Here is a 20,752-nt window from a genome sequence, read left to right as displayed (position 1 = left end):
TGGGAGGATGGGTTAGCCTGGTGATGGGTATTGAGGAGGGCACGTTCTGCATGGAGCACTGGGTGTTATGCACAAACAATGAATCATGGAACACTATATCTAAAACTAATGATGTAATGTATGGGGATTAACATAACAATAAAAATATTAAAAAAAAAAAAAAACTTAAAAACTGAGAGGGAGATGAGGAGAACATTTTAATTCTATTTTCTGGGCATTAAAGAAGAATCATTATTGGAGGAGGAAGAATACAAAATTGTACAAAGGAAAAGGTCTGGGGGCTCCACCAGTGTTACAGTAAAGCTGTTTTTACATTGCTCTTTTTTGAATGCACCAGTGCACAATTCCCACAATCACCAGCAAAATCCTAACCGATGCTACTAAAACTGTTGGCAAAACCATACATCACTATCAAGTCCCCATGGAGTGACACCTTAAAGTGTTACAGTTATCCCTCCAACCAATTCCCCACAGTCATCAAAACAGACTCACTCTCTGTTACTCTTTTCTACCTAAAAAAAAAATCTCAGGATACCAAGGGAAGTTTGTTTTTTTTTTTCCTATTCAAAAGTGTGACTACAGAGAATAAAATGCAATGATGTGAAGTGCCAGTTTTCAAAAGCAGGTACCCAGCTGCAAAGAACAGTCCAAAAGAGCAGTGGAACAGAACAAAGTAAGTCTTGCTTTACTTTTTGGAATTTAGATTTGATTTGAGTGAATGAGGATAAGAAAATGCTGTGGAGGGGAGGCAGGTATATTATGAAAGTTCACTTATTTATTCAACCTCTACTTAATATATGGCATATTTATATTGCAAAGTATGTGTAATATGACATGTATATTATCTTAGCTCAGGCTGCTATAACAAAATACCGTAGACTGGGTGGCTTAAACAACAGACATTTATTTCTCACAGGAAGCTGGGAAGTCCAAGATCAAGATGCCAGCAGAGCTGGTGTCTGATGAGAACACTCTTCCTAGTTTACAAATGGCTGTATCCTCACATGCATGGCAGAGAGAGCTCATGTCTCTTCCTCTTTTTATAAGGGTACAAATCGCATCATAAGCCTGCACCTTCATGACCTAATCTAATTCTAATTACTTCCCAAAGCCCCCACCTCCAAACACCATCACACTGGGAATTATAGCTTCAACACATGAATTTGAGGAGAGTAACAAACATTCAGTCTATAGCATATATAAAATATATATACTCACATAATTCTACATATTAGAAAACTTAAAGAATAAACTATGAAATCCCATCAGTGGCAAGTCCCTAGCCTCATTGATTATCCAATAAAAGATCCTTAGCTCTCAGTATACACACAGAATGAAAAAAAATCCACATCCTTGTTCTCTGTGCAGGAGCTAAGATCCGAAAAATACTCACTGGCTAGCATGAGAAGCTAAAAGTGAATTACCTATGAGTCCATCACACTCAGAGATACCCTACCCCTAGTTCAGATGTTTAGGCTAAAACTGCCTTTAATCTTCATAGCTCAAAAATCTCTGACACAAATATTAGTTTATTTGTTTCAGTTAATCTTGCAGTGCAGCTACATTATGCAGAAGAAAGTTTTTTGGGTGGTCTAATTGAAATCTAGAATAACATGTCCCTTGGGAAACATCCTAAACAACTATTTTAAAGACACTAATTTTAAAGAACTTAAAGAATTTAAAGGAAAATTAAAGACCTAATTTTAAAGAAACATGTGAAATCTACTGGAAAGAGAACCAAGTACACCTCAGTTCCAAATGAGTAACAAGAGGTTGATATCCCTCTCAGCGTCTTCTTTTTTTTTTTTTTTTAAGATTTTATTTATTTATTTGAGAGAGAGAGAGAGAGAGAGAGAGAGCACGAGCAGGTAAGAGGGGCAGAGGGAGAGGGAGAAGCAGGCTCCCTGTTGAACAGGGAGCCCAACATGGGGCTCAATCCCAGGACCCTGAGATCATGACCTGAGCTGAAGGCAGACGCTTAACCGACCAAGCCACCCAGGCACCCCCTCTCGGTGTCTTCTACCCAAAAATTTTTAATTGATTCTATGGGGTCAGTGAAAATGTGTAAGTCATGTATGACAGACACATCAGAAGATAATTTTCTAATGAAAAAGAACAGATGGCAAAAACTAAATTGAGTAAGTACAAAGATAACAACATGCTTTGAACAATATATTTGTAAATTCACATTGTCAAGTCTATGAGTAAGTAGAGGGTGTGGTCTCACTCTGATTCCACAGGAGTGTAAGTTCAGAAAAGTTATGTGATTTGTCTGCACAGTCATATGGCTGTGGTGGTGTTGGGATGCACACTTCAGTCTTGTGAATCCATGTTCAGGGTTGGTTCTCTATTGTAGCGATTCCCAGGGGGAGGAGAAGAGATCATGAAGAGCTAAGACAATTAGAGACAACCCCAAGTAATTTGGGAAGTGAAGATGAAATTTGAACTTGTTTAAATCAGGCAAGAAGAACAATACAGAGAAGCACAAGTGAGGCCTTCAATAAATGGAAAAGAGGCATGATAGTCTAACAATCTAAAAGAACTGTTAAGGAACAATGGGACTCTAGCAAAGGCAAACATAGGTAGCAAATTATAAGGGAGATCACTTAGAGTATCATATGCAACTGGTTGCCCATTTTAAATAAATTCTTCACTCCAACTCAACTAAACTTTAAATTGTACTTCCTTTACTCTTCCACATAACACAAAAAAGAAACATTCTGAAGATATCCAAATCTGATAAAGGGTTAGGATCTAAAATCTATTAAGAACTTATCAAACTCAACACCCAAAAAACAAATAATCCAGTTAAGAAATGGGCAAAAGACATGAATGACATTTTCCCAAAGAAGACATACAGATGTCCAACAGACACATGAAAAGATGCTCAACTTCATTCATCATCAGGGAAATGCAAATCAAAACCACAAAGAGATATCACCTTACACCTGTCACAACAGCTAAAATTAACAACACAGGAAACAACAGATGTTGGCGAGGATGCAAAGAAAACCCTCTTACACTGTTTGTGCGAATGCAAACTAGTTAAGCCACTCTAGAAAACAGTATGGATATCCCTCAAAAAGTTAAAAATAGAACTACCCTACAACCTAGAAATTGTACTACTAGGTATTTACCTAAAGGATACAAAAATACTGATTCGAAGGGATACATGCACCGTGATGTTTACAGCAGCATTATCAACGATAGCCAAATTATGGAAAGAGCCCAAACATACATCTACTGATAAATGGAAAAAGATGTTTATATATATACACACACACACACATATATCAGGATATTATATATATATATATGCAATGTATACATACACACACAATGGGATATTACTCAGCCATAAAAAATGAAATCTTGCCATTTATAATGACATGGATAGAGCTAGAGAACATTATGCTAAGAGAAATAAATCCATCAGAGAAAGACAAATACCATATGATTTTACATATATGTGGAATTTAAGAAACAAAACAAATGAACATGGGGAAAGAGAGAAGCAAACCATAAAACAGACTCTTAACTATAGAGAACAAACAGGGTTGCTGAAGGGGAGGTGGGCAGGGTGATGGGTTAAATGGGTAATGGATATTAAGAAGGGCACTTACTGTGATGAGCACTAGGTGTTGTATGTAATTGATGAATCACTAAATTCTACACCTGAAACTAATATTACACCGTATATTAACTAACTGGAATTTAAATAAAGACTTGAAACTACAAAAAAAAATATCAGACAAGGACTATGGAGTAAGAGTTTAGTGACTTTGGAGAAAAGACAAATGAAAGTTTCCAATCTGACTACAGAAAGAGAAAGGGCTAAAAAAAAAAATGAACAGGCATAGTAATCTTTTTGACAAAAATGAGACGTCTATATGTATGAGAGGAGTCTCAGAGGAAGACATATGTTTTCAGATCTAAAAATGTAAACCTACAGATCCAGGAATCTCAATGAACTAGTAGTAGGAAAAACACAAAGAAAACCATACCAAATCACATTATAAATAAATTATTTAAAATGAGTGATAAAGAGAAAAATCTTAAAATCAGCCAAAAGGAAAAATAATATTTATTATATACAGGGGAACAATTATATAAATTACAACTGACTTTCATCAGAAACAATACAAAGCAGGAAATGATGGAATCACATGTTTACAGTGCTGGGAGGCATAGAGGAAACTATCAATCTAGAATTCTATATTCACTAAAAATACACTTCAAAAATAGAAGTACAGCAAATATATCTTCATGAAACACAAGTTATAAAGTTCATTAAGCAGGGGGAGACTTTCATTATAAGAAATGCTAAAGGAAGATTTTAGGTTGAAGGAAAATGATACCAGATGAAAATTAAGATCTATACAAAGAAATGAAGGATGCCAGAAATAACAGATCATAAGTGGGAGAATATATAGGACTTTACATTTTCTTTAAAAGACAATTGACTGTATAAAATGAAGATGTGTTTAATAGGTTTATAAAACATGTAAGTAAAATGTATGATAATAATAACAAAGATTTGAAGCAGGAAATGAAAGTATACTGTTGAAATGCTCTAACATAAGTAATACAAGGTTGATTTAATATTTAAAGATCAAATAATGTGATTTACCACATTTACAGAAGAAAAGATAAAAATCACATAATCCTTTTAGTAGATGCAGAAAAAGCATTTGACTAAATTTAACACTTTTATGAGTTTTTTGAAAAATCTAATAAAGTATAAATACAAAAACCTTCTTCAGCCTGGTAAAGACCGTCCATAAAAAGCTTCAGGTTAGGTCATGCTTAATAGTGAAAGACTGAATGCTCTTCTCCAAGAATCAAAACAAGGCAAAGATGTCCACTCTCACCATTGTCATTCAACATTGTACTTGAGATTCCAACATGTTCAATAAAGGGGGGAAATAAGAATAAAATGAAAGAAATAAAAGACATATAAGTTGAAAAGGAAGAAATAAAATGGTCATTATTCACAGACTAGTTGTGTACATAGGAAAACCTACTCTACCAAAATGCTAATATAACCAATTAATTAAGTCAGAAAAGTCACAGGACTCAGGATCAACATAAAAAATCAATTCTATTTATTTACTAGTAATGAGTAACTAGGAAATAAAAGTTTTGAAAATATTATTTATAGTATCATCAAAACACGTATACTAACCAGAAATGAACTCAACATATGAGCAATACCTATACTTTGAAGATTATATCACTGTTCAAATAAATTCAAGAAAAGCTAAAATAATGGAAAGATACACCATATTCATGGACTAGAAGATTCAATGTTGCTGTGATGTCAGTTCCCCCCCAAGTGATCTATAAATTTAATGCAATAAAAATGCCAGCAGACTTTATTGATAAACTTGGCAAACTCATTCTAAAATTAATATAGAAATTCAAAAGAAGAAAACAGCATAGCCATTTTGGAATCCAAGAATAAAGCTGGATATTTTACCTTACTTGGAGTCAAGTTTTAATACAGAAATCAAGAAAATACAGTATTAGCATAAGGATAGAAAACCAATCCTGAATTGGTGATGGTTATGCAAATATAGGGGTTTGTCAAAATGCTTCAAACTGAATGAGTCAAATGAGTACATATAACTACTTTCAAAAAATTAATTTTTAAAAAGATAATTGTCACTAATATGTGGACTAAGAAAGGAAATCACTTAAGTGTATTAACAAAGGATCACAATGATCACAATGGAGCATTTTCAAATATCTGATTAAAAATCAATAAACAGAACACTATTAAGATAGGTAAATCTGCATAATTGATAGTCATAATTTTGTTAGTATAATCGAAGTAGTTTGGTCTATGTAATTTTCATCCTATGTTGCTTTGATGTAGATTACTAGAACACGAATGCGTAAAAATGAAGACACTTACTATACTTTTCAAGACTTCAGGAGTTTCAACTAACCAAAAACTTCAAATGTCTTGTTTCTGTATAAGCCTAAGATTGTAGATTTCAATTTGCCTTTTGAGTAAAGGAAGAGGACTAAAGAAAGATATAAATACATTTTAAAGATAAACAATATATCTTCAGTAAATGAATTTTAGAATAAAATTCTGAAGCGATTTTTTCCAAATTGAAAAAAAAAATCCTTAGTCTGTCATTAGACTCTAGAAACAATGCATTTTCCTTAAACAACTAAGGAGATCCCATGGCAGCCTGCCATTGCCATCGAAATGAGAGGGGAAATATCACACTTTTACTGTGTTGAAATATTTTCAAAATAAAATATGTATTTTCTGCTTAAATTCTTTTGTTATTCTAGGACTGAGAATTATTCTGGGATATGACCAGTGTAACTTTAACAAAGACGTATGGCTTGGGGAAAGACATTTAAAATTTTGCTGACAGAGGGAAAAACATTGCACTAAGTAACTAGAGGTGCTTAAAAATGGAATTAGTAAGAACAAATAGTCCAATCAAGAAATGGGCAGAAGACATGAACAGACATTTCTGCAAAGAAGACATCCAAATGGCCAACAGACACATGAAAAAGTGCTCAACATCACTCGGCATCAGGGAAATCCAAATCAAAACCTCAATGAGATACCACCTCACACCAGTCAGAATGGCTAAAATTAACAAGTCAGGAAATGACAGATGTTGGCAAGGATGGGGAGAAAGGGGAACCCTCCTACACTGTTGGTGGGAATGCAAGCTTGTGCAGCCACTCTGGAAAACAGTATGGAGGTTCCTCAAAAAGTTGAAAATAGAGCTACCCTATGACCCAGCAATTGCACTACTGGGTATTTACCCCAAAGATACAAATGTAGTGGGCGCCTGGGTGGCTCAGTTGGTTAAGCGACTGCCTTCGGCTCAGGTCATGATCCCGGAGTCCTGGGATCGAGTCCCACATCGGGCTCCCGGCTCAGCGGGGAGCCTGCTTCTCCCTCTGACCCTATCCCCTCTCATGCTGTTTCTCTCTCTCTGTCAAATAAATAAATAAACAAAATCTTTAAAAAAAAAAAAGATACAAATGTAGTGATTCAAAGGGGCACATGCACCCCAATGTTTATAGCAGCAATGTCCACAATAGTCAAACTATGGAAAGAGCCAAGATGTCCATCAACAGATGAATGGATAAAGTAGATGTGGTATATATATATATATATATATAAAATGGAATATTATGCAGCCATCAAAAAATGAAATCTTGCCATTTGCAATGATGTGGATAGAACTAGAGGGTATTATGCTAAGTGAAACAAGTCAATCAGAGAAAGACAAGTATCATATGATCTCACTGATATGAGGAATTTGAGAAACATGATAGAGGATCATAGGGGAAGGGAGGGAAATATGAAATAAGATGAAGCCAGAGAGGGAGACAAACCATAAGAGACTCTTAATCTCAGGAAACAAACTGAGGGTTGCTGGAGTGGAGGGGGGTGAGAGGGATGGGTTGGCTGGGTGATGGACATTGGGGAGGGTATGTACTATGGTAAGCACTGTGAATTGTGTAAGACTGATGAATCACAGACCTGTCCCCTGAAACAAATAATATATGTTAATATAAATAAATAAATAAATTTTTAAAAATAGAATTAGTATCCCCAATTATTATTCCTAATAGATTCAGATACATACAAAATAAAGGAGAGCTTCAAATTATCAATTTTATCTAGGGATATTACAGCAAATATAAAACAGAGTTTCTGGAAAAAGAAAAATCACGAAGGCATGAATCTGCAAGCATGAGAACTTCAATATATGTTTCCAACAGCTATTATCAACCTGTGCCCAACTCAAGGAAACAACTTCCATAACTTTATGTGTATAATACTCTTACTGAATGAATTATCTGTTGAAAATATAATTAAGGGAGATGATTATAGAGAGATGATAGAGGCCACAGCATAGTTTCTGAATCTTTCCAATTCCATGAAAAATTATTGTAAGAAAAGAATAAGTAGTAAAATTACATCTTCTAGACACAGTGAAAGCATCCCCAAAACATAGGTTCACAGAACAGATGAAAACTCTAATCCACCTGTGTCATTAAAGAGATAGGGGCTTAGGGACTGACAGCCATCCCAGAACCACATTCATTGAGCTTTCTCAGAGGTGCTTCCTAAGAGGAAGGGATACTGTGCTCACAATTAACATTTTTTTAACTTGGCTACGACCTGCAATGGAGCTTTGATGAATAATAAACAACCAGCTCTTTAAGTGGGGGGAAACCTCCTGTTTTGTAGCATTTGCCAATCTCCATGGTATAAATACTTCCACCATACCAATTTTAAGTTACAAATGTGGCATCACTGAATGCTGAATTGAGAAGAATTACCTCTCATGAACTGATAGGAACCAGTTCCAGCATATTAATACTACATGTCAACAAAATGGATGACATTTGGTTTATTTTTGTGACAGGAAATAAAATGGTAATTCGTTTCTTCTTATTTGGGAAGTAAATCCCAACAAATAAAAAAGACCCTACCTGTTATCCACATATTTCTCAAGTCTTGGCCCTGTGAATCAGTTCTTAAATGTACCTAATACATAACTCTGTAATATTCAAGTAAGAACAATGAAACCCTCTTCTTATAGGGTCCAATAACAAAAATATGCATACTACATCCACCCATATATCATCTTAGGCTAAATGGATTCTTAGTTGTATAATTTTCCAAATATCTGTTCCATTACAACCCTAATAGTTCTTGCTCAACATCCAGATATTTATGGGAAATGGTGGGGGGGGGGGAACCAAAGATGAAAGATAAGGAGGATTTGGGGAAGTGATAAGGATTCTTCCCACAGCTGCTAATAAAGAATGACAAACAAGCTTGCAGATTTATTAAACCCTGAAAAGATATTATATATTTTAAAAATAGGAATAGTAATGTTCCCATAAAGCAAAAAATTTTATACTGGTCTTTGCTTTATTTATTTCTATAGTAACAGGTACACAAAAACATCCTCAACATCACTAATCATCAGGAAAATGTAAATCAGAACTACAGTGACATATCACCGAACACCTGTTAAAATGGGTATCATCAAAAAGACAAGAGAAAAATGTTGGTGAGCATGTGGAGAAAAGGGAACTTGCACACTATTGGTTGGAATGTAAATTGGTTCAGCCACTATGGAAAACAATATGGAGTTTCCTTAAAAAATTAAAAATAGGGGCACCCAGGTGGCTCAGTTGATTGGGCATCTGCTTTTGGCTCAGGTCATGATCTCCGGATCCTGGGATTGAGCCCTGCATTGGGCTCTCTGCTCATTAGGGAGTCTGCTTTTCCCTCTCACTCTGTGATCTCTCTCACTCTCTCCAAATAAATAATAAATAGAATCTTTTTTAAAAATTAAAAATAAATCTACCATGTGATCCAGCAATTCCACCTCTGGGTAAAGACCCAAAGAAAAGGAAAATAGGATATCAAAGAAATATTTGCACTCTCATGTTTACTGTAGCATTATTCACAATAGCCAAAATATGGAAACAACCTGTGTCCACTGACAAATGAATGGATAAGGAAAACATGATATATACATGATAATTCAACCATGAGAAAAAAATAGACATGATGCCATTTGTGACAACATGGATGGAGCACATTATGCTGAGTGAGAAAAATCAGAGAGAGAAAGGTAAGTAATATATGATATCACTTGTTTATGGAATCTAAAAAAACCCAAACTTGTTAAGACAGAGGGTAAAATGGTAGTCAGCAGGGAAAGGGCTTAGGGGATAAAACAGATGTTTTTTAAGCGTACAAACTTACAATGAGTAGTAAATAAGTCCTAGGGATCTAATGCACAGTATAGTGAATACACACAACAATATCAAATTATAATCATCAATCTTGCTAAAAGACTAGAACTTAATTATTCCAACCATTAAACAGAAGTGATAATTATCACTACAATGGCAATCCTATTACAATAAATAAATGTATCAAATTTTAAAAAATGGAAAATCTTTTGAAAACTTTACTTTTGTATTTTGCTTCTTATTCTTCATTACCCCAAACTCAAGTAAATAATACTTCTCGTAAAAAAAATTTATGAGTATGTTAATTTCTACCAGCTCTTTAATTTTTTGTTGAGAGAGGGGGAGCAGCTGGTCTTGCTCCTGGGAAATTAAGAAGAAATATTCATGTACAAAATTCCTAAAGCAATTATTGCTGGCTTTCCTGGCAGTCTAATAGTAGAAATCAATAGCTGTCTTTATGAAATGTATCTCCATGGACCAAAGGACACCAGGAGTGAATGGTGGCAGCCCCGATTGTTTAGTTCCTTGCTGATCTCCATCTCTGACAGCTGACAGCACTGAAATTGATAACACCTGGTCCAAAGGGAAAACATTATTAAATATTCCATTTACCAACAAATAGTTGTCCTTTGACATGACAAAATAAGGTGCCTTTATCGATAATTTTGGCGAGCAGAAGGTGAGAGATTTGCAATTTTTTCATTTATTTATTTAACAAATGTTTATTGAATATCTGTCTCCTGCCAGGCCATGGTCTGGCTTCTAGGCATAATTCACAAAATGAGGCAAATGTCTACCATTCCAAGTATCCGTGTTAGTGGGGAAGGCGAAGAAGGAAACCAGAATGTATAAAACATATGACTATAATGGGTGTTTTGAAAAGGAAATATGGAGTGGTGCATGAGTGTGTGAAAGGGATTGGAGGCACCTACAACAACCTGAGGTGGTTAGGAAGACTTCCTGGAAAAAAATGACATCTAAGACAAAACCTGAGGATGAATAGGAGGTACTCAGGCAAATGGGAGGCAGGGGTAGAGAGTCAAAATTCTTCAAGATAGAGAAAACAGCATATGCAAAGGCCCAGGGATAAGAGAAAATAAGGTACTTCTGAGGAAGTAACTCAAAATACTAATTCCTTACATGTTTAAAAAGTACAGTCACTGGTAAAGCTTTCATTGGCAAAATCTTATTGAGGAAAAATAATATAATGGCATTAGATATGTGTTTTAGAAAATGAATAAAAACTATTTATTAAAAAATAGGTACTACTTTGTTAAAAAATTGTGTAAGAGCAAAGTTCTTAATGACATAAAAGAAGAAACATCACAAATGTCCTTTGACAGAGAACAGACAAAATTCGGTGGCACATTCATACAACAATGAAAATATATGAATTACAACTACCTACAACAACATAAGAACAACTTGAAAACATAATGTTTAGCATAAATAAATAAAGCATGTCTCAATAAATTATATAGAGTAGGATACATTTTTATGAAGCTGAATAACAAGTAAAGCTAACTGCATATTTATAATAAAAATATTTTTTTGCATATTTATAATAAATGACATATGCATATTTATAATAAAAATATTTTTTCAAAAGCAATTAATAATATAATGAATATATATTCTGTGGCACAGAATGATACATGTGGCAGGAAGGCAGGGAAACAGTAGAGGAAAGGGAATTAATAGGTAGCTAAAAGTTTTATTATTCTAGTTTCTGGATTAAGTGGACTCATAAATGTTTCTTATGCAATTATGATTTGTAACTAACATATGTAATATAAGACACTATTTTTGCAAATGTTACAGATTTTAAAAGATAATAAAGGGGAAAAAGTAAAAAAAAAAATCCTAACTTTAATTCCATTCAGTAATTCAGAAAACATTTCCAGGATATTAGGACATTATCATCAAATTCATTAATTTGACTTTATCAATAATTTGAATAGGAGCTAAGTTCTTGTTTTTTTTTTTTAGAGATTTTATTTATTTGACAGAGAGAAACAAAGCAAGAGAAGGAACACAAGCAGGGGGTGTGGGAGAGGGAGAAGCTGGCTTCCCGATGAGCAGGGAGCCCGATGTGGGGCTCGATTCCAGGACCCTGGGATCATGACCTGAGCCAAAGGCAGACGCTTAATGACTGAGCCACCCAGATGCCCCAGGAGCAAAGTTCTTAAGCACAGAAAAGTAGAAACATCCCAAATATCCATTGACAGAGAATGGACAGATAAAACTGGTATATCCATATAACAATTTAATAAGCTGAATTAAATTTAATGATATATTTACAACCTTGTTCTTGCAGTCTTCCACAAAACAACTCCCCCTTTACCAGTGATCCCAGTGCTTGGTTATGCATTTATTTTCTTTTTTCACTGCACACCCATCATGCACACACCCAGCCACACATCTACCAGGGGAAGGAAAATTGCTGGTCTTCAGTTAAAGGAGCCTCAAAAGTCCTCACAGACACAAAACATCACAGATTGGAAAATTTTCACATTTATTCAGTTGAATATTTTTTAGTATCTATGGAGTACTGATCTCTCTTTCTAGGTAATACAGATGCAACAGTGAACAAACAAGTTAAGTTCCTGTTCCTATGGAGCTCACATTTTGGTCAAGATATACACATTTCCCAACAGCCTTGAGTATAAAAGGTCTATGCCTCAGAAGGACTGGCTCAAGAGGAAAGTGCGGGAATTGTTCTAAATAGTAAAATTCACCACTGAATAGAAGAAAAGGGAGAAGGGGAATGCGAAAGAGGAGCAAGAAGAGAGGAGAGCAAGGTCCAGGACCCACAGCTTAAGAGCTCCACTATTTGAAGGTCAGTTGAAGGAGGTGCCTGAGAAAGAGGCTGGGAAGGAGCTCCAGAACCACAGATCCAAATGCCTACTTATGACCCCCACTTGGCTGTCTCACATGCACTTCAAAATTACCATGTCCAAAACTGAAATTGAGACAAAATGACAAGTGATTTAAGAGAAGCACCAGAAGAGAAGCAGAATGTTTCCAAAAGGAAAAGATGATCCATCATATTTAATGCTGGAGAGAAATTAGAAAGGATAAGAGATCCAAGACATAATTGTGCTATCCCAAGTATGCTTGGCAAGACCAGGATGGGTAAGGAACACAGTGGCGCTGGAGCCCAGTGTGTGACTTCGGGAATAAGCTGCACAAGACCCCAAGGAATCATGTGTATCAAGTAAGGAGTTTGATTCTTTAGGTCAGTCAAGAGCCTTTGAGGCACTTGCCAGCAGGGGCACTGTCTATTCAAATCTGTACTATGTGCACTTTGGAAATGTCATTCTAAGTGCACAGACAGAAGAATCTTTAGTCCCATATTATTATAACCAATACATTCTTGCCTTCCTCTTCATCATGTAAGCTAGGACTAGATGAGGGCTGAGGGAAACGTCAGAGAGAGAGAGAAAAGAAAGTGGAGAAGATACAACTTGCCCATGAGTGTGTTTCCTCCTAACATATAGCTGTGGGGTTGTCTAGGAGTCAAGTGGGACAAAGTCATGTAGACATGCTTAAAGCCAAAGCACACTGCACAGGTGCCACCAGAAAGAAGGAAATATGCAAGGAGATGGGAGAAAGGGGAGAAAACATGGAAAAATGACTTTAGGTGACATGATGCCTTTAACTCTAAAATCAGCTTTTTTCCTTTAAATTAATCTCAAAGTGGAAAATTAGACCCCACTTAAAAAATTCAAAGACGGCACAGGACACATATTTCTGCTAATTATGCTCTTTAGCAAACAAAGGATTATTACCTTAGAAGTCTCAAAATATACAATTTGGAGGATTTCAGGTTCACTCTCTTTGGGAATATCATGACACTTATACTGATTTTTAGAGCTGAGAAATAATTCCTCAAAATTGGAGTTAGTTTGTGCTTCGGGTATCAGTAGCTGAGCACTCTCTGTCTCTCTCTCTAGGTCTCAGGAACCTTGGCTGAGAAGTGCAGGTTCTTCAGAACTTCTGCTAAGCCAGCTGCTAACAGGCTAATGAGGCACATCAGAGAGCAGACTCTGGAGCGAAAGTACCCAAGAACAGCTGCTCTTTACCAGAATGGAACATGCTCTGAAGTCTACTTATCCAGCTGCTGAGAGGGGCAGCAAAATTAGGATCAAAATCAATATTCTAAACAGAAAAATTCATGGAATGATTCACAATTTACTTGACGATAGACCACCTTAAACCCCACCTTCCTGGTTATACCATACCTGAGAATCCAACACCAATGGTTCTGTCAACTCAGTTCTGAAGTATAAATTATTCTTACTTCTCTTTTGGCCCCAAAAGATATCACGAATGGGAAAAGCACTGGAGGGGAAAAAAAAAAAAAAAAGTTTTAAGTGAAAACTGTACTCATTGACTCTCTGGCCCTGGACAAATCACTGAACTTCGAGCAATGCACATTTCCTCACCTATAGAATACACAGAGAAACACCTCATATTTCGAAGGACTGTTATGATGGGGAAAAAAATGAAAGTATCTCAAAATCCTTGGGAGGGTTTCACTCCTGGTTTGGATGAAGAAAATCACAAAATACTATCATCCTCACCTGAACAACTTAAACCATGTAAGCTACAAAATCATGGCTTATTAAAAACCCATCAGAGAACTAAGGACTCAAAATGAATGAAGCTATAAAAAATGAGTAACAATGTCAACTAACTGAATGAATAAATAAAATGTGGTATATCAATAAAATGGAATATTATTTGCAAAAAAAGGATGAAGTACTCATACATGCTATAACATGCATGAATCTTAAAAATATTATGCTAAGTGAAAGCAGGCAGTTACAAAGGATCACATTGTATGATTCCATTTATGTTAAAACGTCAGAATAGGTAAATCTATAGAGATGGAAAGTAGATTAGTGGTTTCCCAGGGTTGGAGAGGATGGAATGGTAAAGTGGGGGTCTGAGGCCTGACGGCTAATAGGTGTAGACTTCCTTTTGAGATGATGAAAACGTTCTAAAATTGATTATGGTGATGGTTGCACAATTCTGTGAATACACTAAAAGCCACTGAATTGTACACTTAAAATGGATAAATTGTATGGTATGTGAATTATATTTCAATAAAATTTTTTTAAAAATCAATTATATTTCTATATACTAGCAAGGAATATCTGGAAAATAGAATTTTAAAAAAACAATACCACCTAAAAGAAGACTGACAATACCAAGAGATGGTAAAGATATGGAGCAGCTAAAACCCTCATGTGTTGCTTGTAGTGGTGAAGGTTAGTAAAATCACATTTGAAAACTATTTAGCAGTATCTACTAAAATTTAATACATGCCTAGTCTATGAGCCAACAATTCTACTCCTTTGTATATACCCAAGAGATATATACAATTGCTTTATATCCACCAAAAGTTATGTATAAGATTGTTCATAGTGCCTTTACCCATAATAGTAAGAAATGGAAATAACCCATATGCCCATCAAGAGTAGAATGAATAAGTAATTTGTGACTTATTTATACCTTGAATATTACTTAGCAACTTAAAAGAATGTACTACTTCTAGATGTAACACATCGTAAAACCTGGTAGACATAATATTGAGTGAACAAAACCAGATACAAATGGGCACCACTGTATGATTCTATTTATAAGAAATTTAAGATTAGGGCGCCTGGGTGGCTCAGTCGTTAAGCGTCTGCCTTCGGCTCAGGTCGTGATCCCAGGGTCCTGGGATCGAGCCCCACATCGGGCTCCCTGCACGGTGGGGAAGCCTGCTTCTCCCTCTCCCACTCCCCCTGCTTGTGTTCCCTCTCTCGCTATGTCTCTCTCTGTCAAATAAATAAATAAAATCTTTAAAAAAAAAAAAAAAAAAAAGAAATTTAAGATTAAACTAAACTTTATCTGTGGTGACAGAAAATCAGAAGAGGGGTTATCTCTGAGTAAAGGTAAGATTAAGCCTGTCAGGCTACGTGCACCCCAATGTTTATAGCAGCAACGTCCACAATAGCCAAACTGTGGAAAGAGACAAGATGTCCATCAACAGATGAATGGATAAAGAAGATGTGGTGTATATATACAATGGAATATTATGCAGCCATCAAAAGGAATAAGATCTTGCCATTTGCAACGATGTGGATGGAACTGGAGGGTATTATGCTGAGCGAAATAAGTCAAACAGAGAAAGACATGTATCATATGACCTCACTGATATGAGGAATTCTTAATCTCAGGAAACAAACTGAGGGTGCTGGAGTGGGGGGTGGGGTGGGAGGGATGGGGTCACTGGGTGATGGACACTGGGGAGGGTATGTGTTCTGGTAAGCGCTGTGAATTGTGCAAGACTGTTGAATCTCAGATCTGTACCTCTGAAACAAATAATGCAACATATGTTAAGAAAGAAAAAAAGAAGAAGAATGTAGCAGGAGGGGAAGAATGAAGGGGGGGAAATCGGAGGGGGAGAAGAACCATGAGAGACGATGGACTCTGAAAAACAAACTGAGGGTTCTAGAGGGGAGGGGGGTGGGAGGATGGGTTAGCCTGGTGATGGGTATTGAGGAGGGCACGTTCTGCATGGAGCACTGGGTGTTATGCACAAACAATGAATCGTGGAACACTATATCTAAAACTAATGATGTAATGTATGGGGATTAACATAACAATAAAAAAATTTATAAAAAAAAAAAAGATTAAGCCTGTCAGGAAATGTGAAGCAGCCTTCTAGAGTGCAGCAAATATTTTATATTACTATATAAAGCACTATATAATTATGTAAAACTTTATCAAACTGTACACTTAAGACCTGTGCACTTATACTTCCCTTAAAACATTTTTTAAAGTTATATGGTTTAGCATTTAAATAACTTTTAATTCTCATAAAAGGAGGTTTCCACAATGGTGAGGCAAAAGCTAAGTACTGAACTGAGGAGTGGATACAGAGGTGAAAGATGAACCTGAGGAGTAGGATCTACAGAAAAAAATTCCTGTTATCGGCTCAAGGAAGGAGACACTGACACATGCTCAGGAGTTAGGGTAAAAAAACATAATGGAGACAGATGATGAAAGACCTAGAATTGATAGTTTAGCACCATGGACAGAAGATTAAGCTTTTATGTCAGTCTTGGGTTCCAGTCTCACCTCAATCACTTACTCCTTATAAGGCACATGGTACTTAATCAGTTCAAGATCAGTTCCTCATCTATAAAATGGAAAGAAATAATCTTAATCTTTTAAAGTGTTGCTGGGAGCTGGGAGTTCAAAAAGTAACTACTATACCTATTCAAAGTAATGAGGGAGAACAAAATGAAGAACATAGGTAGAAAAAAATGAACTTATGAAATACCAGGAAAGAAGGAAATAGATAAAAAAGAAACACTAAGTTTTAAATAGATAGCATGTGAGCAGAAAAACTAAGTTAACAGCAGCTTCTTTACTTTTTCACAGTGAAATTATCTTTTACCAAAATAGAGCCAAATTCAATTTTAATACAAGAGATACTCCAGCCCTTTATAAAACACTGAATATTGAGATTCTGACTTTCCAGTAACATAGCATTAGAATAGGAAGTCCAGTTTTCACTTTAACCCTTTCCCCACATGAAAAGTGAAATGGTACCAATTTGCATTCTAAAAAAAAAAAGAAATATATGAATGTTAATGTCTGTCTGGAATAAAACTATTTCAAACAATAGCTATTTTAAAATATTGGACTTGGCAGTATTTATTGGTCTAATGCTTTTAAACATAATAAAACTACACTGCCTACCTTAACATGTGGAAACAAAAACCTCCAATAAAAGCACGGAAAGAGATAAATGAAAATTATATCAAAGAGCATGCCTCTTCTTAAAATTTTGATGTTCCCATATATTGCAATAAAAACAATCTTTAAATTTTAAATAAATAAAATCACCTTTACTTATTTGAGGGAAATCTACATCATTTTACTGGGTGTAAGAGGAAAACAAATCTGGAGGTGTATCCTTTCAACGAGGCTTTTCTTTCCCACTTATTTCCAGACCCTAAAGGAAAAAGGAAGTGTGACAAGCTGAGAAAGGCAGGTGCAAGTAATTGACTAGGCAAGTGTTCTATTGTCATAGAAGCAAAGCACATCAAATTAATGAGGCCCACAGAGACCCAGAAGGCTGGGGCCAATCAGAAGCCTGCCTTGGCATGCTTTAGCATGTGCTTTGGGCAACCTGGCAGCCCTTTTGTTTATATCCCAGACAAGCTGAAACTTCCAGAAAAGAGAAATCATCTTCCTATCCTCACGGTGTGCTAAGTTTGGCTCTCAAAGAGCACATGTTTAAAACCCAAAAGTCATTATTTGAGCTCCACACCAATTGGGGGGGGGGGGAGATATCATTCGATTAAAAACTTGTTTAGCTGTTTCTTGATGATGCTTGTTAGTATACAGTGTGTTGTTAAAAATGTAAGGAAGTACCTAGGAGTCAGAAAAATTGAGATCTAATGCCACAACTGGCCACTTTTCTCTCGAGGCAAGTCATATAACTTTTCTGAGACTCTGTTTCTGTTCTATAAAAATTAAAAAAAATAACAAAAAAAAAAAAAAAAAACAATTGAATTAATGATCTTTTCCTACCAGCCCCAAAATTTCACCAACTACACTAAGGAATTTCTTAAGATGTTATTTACAGTTTGTAAGTAAAACTGTTTCCTTCTTTAAAAGAAGGTGAGCAATGGGTTTTGTTGTTTAAGATTTTTATTTATTTGCCAGACAGAAAGAGCACAAGCAGGGGGAGCGGCAGGCAGAGGGAGAAGCAGGCTCCCTGCTGAGCAAGGAGCCTGAGGCGGGACTCGATCCCAGGACCCTGGGATCATGACCTGAGCCGAAGGCAGCCACTTAACCAACTGAGCCACCCAAGCATCCTGAGCAATGGGTTTTTTACATCTCTAACCTTAGCCTGAAAATTCTCTGGATCTAAAAGAAATGGTTATGATACAGTTTTTAAAAATATTTTTTCCAGTTTTCTTGAAAAATAATTGACATACATCATTGTATAAGTTTAAAACATACAGCATGATGGTTTTATATCCATTGTGAAAAGATTACTACAATATGTTCAGCTAACATTCATCTTCTCATATAGATACAAAAAGAAAAAAAATGTTCTCTTTGTGATGAGAACTCTTAGAATTTACCCCTTAACCACTTTCTTATATATCATACAGTAAGGTTTTGTTGTACATTATATCATAATACTTATTTATCTTATAACTGGAAGTTTGTACCTTTGGACCATCTTTCTCAAATTTCCTCCTCCCCCCACCCCCTGGTAACTACAAGTCTGATCTCTTTTTCTATGAGTTTGGGGGTTTTTGTTTTCTTTTTTTAGATTCCACATATAAATGAGATCATACAAGATTTGCCTTTCTCTCTGATTTCACTTAGCAGAATGCCTTCAAGGTTGATCTGTGTTGTTACAAACGGTAGCATTTCCTCATTTTTTATAGCTGAATAATATTCTAGTGTGTGTGTGTGTGTGTGTGTGTGTGTGTGTGTGTGTCACAACTTCTTTACCCATTCATCCTTTGATAGACACTTAAGTTGTTTCCATGTCTTGGCAATTGTAAATAATGCTGCTATGAACATGGGGGTGCAGATATCTTTTCAAGTTAGTGTTTTTATCTCTTTTGGATATATTCGCAGAAGTAGAATTGCTGGATCATAAGGTAATGCTGTTTTTAAATTCTGAGGAATCTCCATACTAGTTTTCATAGTGGCTGTACCAATTTACATTCCCAACAACATTGCATGAGGTTTCCCTTTTTCCTACACCCACATCACATTTGTTATCTCTTGTCTTTTTGATGATGGCCATTCTAACAGATGTAAGGTGATATCTCATCATGGTTTTGACTTTCATATACCTAATGACTAGTAATGTGCAGCATTGTTTCATGTTCCTGTTGGCCATTTGTATATCTTCTTTAGGAAAATGGCTATGTAGGTCTTTTGCCCATTTTTTTATTAGATGGATTATTTGGAGAGTTTTTGCTATTAGGTTATATGAGTTCTTTATGTATTTTGAATATTGACCCCTTATCAGATATATAGTTTGCAAATATTTTTTTCCCATTCTATAGGTTGTCTCTTCACTTTGTCAATGATTTCTTTTGCTGTGCAAAGCCTTTTTAGTTTGATATAGTCCCACTTATTTATTTTTTATTTTATTGTTTGTGCTTTTGGTATCATATCCAAAAAAATCATTACCAAGATGTCAAGGAGTTTCATTCCTATGCTTTCTTCTAAGAGTTTCATGATTTCAGGTCTTATATTTAAGTATTTAATCTATTTTGAGTTAACTTTTGTGAGTGGTATAAGATATGGGTCCTGTTTCATTCATCTACATGTGAATATGCAATTATTCCAGCACCGTTGAAGAGACTATCTTTTGCAGTGAGTATTCTTGGCTCCCTTAGCAAATATTAATTGACCATATATCCATATATGCTTGGGTTTATTTCTGGGCTCTTGATTCTGTTCCATTGGTCTATTTGTCTGTTTTTATGCAAGGGCCATACTGTGTTGATGACTATAGCTTTATAATATAGCTTCAAATCAGTAAGTGTGATGCCTCCTCCTTTGTTCTTTCTTGGGATTTCTTTGGCTATTCGGGGTCTTCTGTAGTTCCATATAAATTTTAGCAGTATTTTTTCTGCTTCTGTAAAATGCCATTGGCAACTTGATGGGAATTGCACTGAATGTAGAGATGGCTTTTGGTAGTATTAACTCCTTAACAACATCAATTCTTCCACTCCAAGAACACAGAATGTCTTTCCATTTATTTGTGTCTTCTTCAATTTCTTTCATCAATGTCGTATAGTTCTCAGAGTAGAGATCTTTCACCTCCTTAGTTATATTTATTCCTAAGTATTTTTTGATGCTATTATAAGTAGAATTAATTTATTTCTTTTTCAGAAAATTCATGGTTAGTATATACAACCACTACAGATATTTTATGTTAATT

The 20,752-nt window shown here is 35.5% G+C and overlaps 1 long non-coding RNA gene across 2 annotated transcripts in view; it reads right to left on the bottom strand.

Moving 5' to 3' along the window:
• LOC116642786 overlaps nt 1-20,752 on the bottom strand; it is a 340,567-nt gene that overhangs the window by 170,052 nt on the left and 149,763 nt on the right. For both annotated transcript variants that reach the window (XR_004301382.1, XR_004301383.1), the window contains 3 exons: nt 17,674-17,782; nt 16,900-16,960; nt 14,010-14,109 (listed from right to left, as the gene is read on the bottom strand). This is a non-coding gene — a long non-coding RNA (uncharacterized LOC116642786). The remainder of the gene's footprint in view (nt 1-14,009; nt 14,110-16,899; nt 16,961-17,673; nt 17,783-20,752) is intronic.

The sequence above is a fragment of the Phoca vitulina genome, unplaced genomic scaffold (genome assembly GCF_004348235.1).
Source record: "Phoca vitulina isolate PV1807 unplaced genomic scaffold, GSC_HSeal_1.0 scaffold24, whole genome shotgun sequence".
NCBI lineage: Eukaryota > Metazoa > Chordata > Mammalia > Carnivora > Phocidae > Phoca > Phoca vitulina.
This window is presented reverse-complemented; position numbering and strand designations above follow the sequence as displayed.